We start from the raw sequence: 3,008 nt of genomic DNA on the forward strand, positions 1-3,008 counted from the left end.
TGACCCTTCTTCATGGCCACAACTTCATAGAAGTGGTCTTGTTGCACCCTTGAGATGAATCTCTCCATCTCCCATGACTCGGAGGTGGAAGCTTTTGCCTTCCCTTTCCTCTTTCTAGAGGTTTCTCCGGCCTTGGATGCCATAAATGGTTATGGAAAAACAAAAAGCACTGCTTTTACCACACCAAACTTAATAGGTTTGCTCGTCCTCGAGCAAAAGAAGAAAGAAGAGAGTAGAAGAAGAAGAAATGAGGAAGAAGGGAATGGCTTTATGTTCGGCCAAAAAGGGGAAGAAGTGGAGGTTAGGTTTGAATTTGAATGGTGAGGTAGGTGGGGTTTTATGAAGGATGGATGTGAGTGGTGAAGAGAAAGAAGGGATTTGATAGGTGAAGGGTTTTTGGGGAAGAGGAGTTGAGGTGATTGGTGAATGGGTGAAGAAGAGAGAGAGAGTGGTGGGGTTGGTGGGGATCCTGTGGGGTCCACAGATCCTGTGGTGTCAAGGAAAAGTCATCCCTGCACCAAATGGCATTCAAAATCACGTTTTGAGCCATTTCTGGCGTTAAACGCCGGGCTGGTGCCCATTCCTGGCGTTTAACGCCAGGTTCTTGCCCTTTTCTGGCGTTTAACGCCAGTCTGGTGCCCCTTTCTGGCGTTAAACGCCCAGAATGGTGCCAGACTGGGCGTTAAACGCCCAACTGCTAGCCTCACTGCCGTTTAAACGCCAGTGAGTTCTTCCTCCAGGGTGTGCTATTTTCCTTCCTGTTTTTCATTCTGTTTTTGCTTTTTCAATTGATTTTGTGTCTTCTTATGATCATCAACCTACAAAAAAACATAAAATAACAAAAGAAATAGATAAAATATAACATTGGGTTGCCTCCCAACAAGCGCTTCTTTAATGTCAGTAGCTTGACAGATGGCTCTCATGGAGCCTCACATTTTCTCAGAGCAATGTTGGAACCTCCCAACACCAAACTTAGAGTTTGAATGTGGGGGTTCAACACCAAACTTAGAGTTTGGTTGTGGCCTCCCAACACCAAACTTAGAGTTTGACTGTGGGGGCTTTGTTTGACTCTGATTTGAGAGAAGCTCTTCATGCTTCCTCTCCATGGTGACAGAGGGATATCCTTGAGCCTTAAACACAAAGGATTCTTCATTCACTTGAATGATCAGTTCGCCTCTATCAACATCAATCACAGCCTTTGCTGTGGCTAGGAAGGGTCTGCCAAGGATGATGGTTTCATCCATGCACTTCCCAGTCTCTAGGACTATAAAATCAGCAGGGATGTAATGGTCTTCAATCTTCACCAAAACATCCTCTACAAGTCCATGAGCTTGTTTTCTTGAGTTGTCTGCCATCTCTAATGAGATTCTTGCAGCTTGCACCTCAAAGATCCCTAGCTTCTCCATTACAGAGAGAGGCATGAGGTTTACACTTGACCCTAAGTCACACAGAGCCTTCTTGAAGGTCATGGTGCCTATGGTACAAGGTATTGAAAACTTCCCAGGATCTTGTCTCTTTTGAGGTAATTTCTGCCTAGACAAGTCATCCAGTTCTTTGGTGAGCAAAGGAGGTTCATTCTCCCAAGCCTCATTTCCAAATAACTTGTCATTTAGCTTCATGATTGCTCCAAGGTATTTAGCAACTTGCTCTTCAGTGACATACTCATCCTCTTCAGAGGAAGAATACTCATCAGAGCTCATGAATGGCAGAAGTAAGTCCAATGGAATCTCTATGGTCTCATTTTGAGCCTCAGATTCCCATGGTTCCTCATTGGGGAACTCAGTAGAGGTCAGTGCACGCCCACTGAGGTCTTCCTCAGTGGCGTTCACTTCCTCTCCTTCCTCTCCAAATTCGGCCAAGTTGATGGCCTTGCACTCTCCTTTTGGATTTTCTTCTGTATTGCTTGGAAGAGTACTTGGAGGGAGTTCAGTAACTTTCTTGCTCAGCTGTCCCACTTGTGCCTCCAAGTTTCTAATGGAGGACCTTGTTTCAGTCATGAAACTTTGAGTGGTTTTGATTAGATCAGAGACTATGGTTGCTAAGTCAGAGGGGTTCTTCTTAGAATTCTCTGTCTGTTGCTGAGAAGATGATGGAAAAGGCTTGCCATTGCTAAACCTGTTTCTTCCACCATTATTGTTGTTGAAACCTTGTTGAGGTCTCTCTTGATTCTTCCATGAGAAATTTGGGTGATTTCTCCATGAAGAATTATAGGTGTTTCCATAGGGTTCTCCTAGGTAATTCACCTCTTCCATTGAAGGGTTCTCAGGATCATAGGCTTCTTCTTCAGATGAAGCATCCTTAGTACTGCTTGGTGCATTTTGCATTCCAGACAGACTTTGAGAGATCAAATTGACTTGTTGAGTCAATATCTTGTTCTGAGCCAGAATGGCATTCAGAGCATCAATCTCAAGAACTCCTTTCTTCTGATTAGTCCCATTGTTCACAGGATTCCTTTCAGAAGTGTACATGAATTGGTTATTTGCAACCATTTCAATCTGCTCTTGGGCTTCTGTAAGCGTCTTCTTCAAATGAAGAGATCCTCCAGCAGAGCTATCCAAAGACATCTTGGATAGTTCAGAGAGACCATCATAGAAAATACCTATGATGCTCCATTCAGAAAGCATGTCAGAAGGACATTTTCTGATTAATTGTTTGTATCTTTCCCAAGCTTCATAGAGGGATTCTCCATCCTTCTGTCTGAAGGTTTGGACTTCCACTCTAAGCTTACTCAATTTTTGAGGTGGAAAGAACTTTGCCAAGAAGGCATTGACTAGCTTTTCCCATGAGTCCAGGCTTTCTTTAGGTTGTGAGTCCAACCATGTCCTAGCTCTGTCTCTTACAGCAAAAGGGAATAGCATCAGTCTGTAGACCTCAGGGTCAACCCCATTAGTCTTGACTGTGTCACAGATTTGCAAGAATTCAGCTAAGAACTGATGAGGATCTTCCAATGGAAGTCCATGAAACTTGCAATTCTGTTGCATTAGAGAAACTAATTGAGGCTTAAGCTC

At 43.7% G+C, this 3,008-nt stretch overlaps 1 non-coding gene across 1 annotated transcript; it reads left to right on the forward strand.

The window, feature by feature from the left end:
• Positions 1–2,618: 2,618 nt before the first annotated feature.
• On the forward strand, positions 2,619–2,726 carry LOC130959464 (small nucleolar RNA R71). Its single transcript, XR_009078542.1, has one exon. It is a non-coding gene; the product is annotated as a small nucleolar RNA R71 (small nucleolar RNA).
• Positions 2,727–3,008: the final 282 nt, after the last annotated feature.

This window comes from Arachis stenosperma, chromosome 10 (genome assembly GCF_014773155.1).
Source record: "Arachis stenosperma cultivar V10309 chromosome 10, arast.V10309.gnm1.PFL2, whole genome shotgun sequence".
Lineage (NCBI taxonomy): Eukaryota > Viridiplantae > Streptophyta > Magnoliopsida > Fabales > Fabaceae > Arachis > Arachis stenosperma.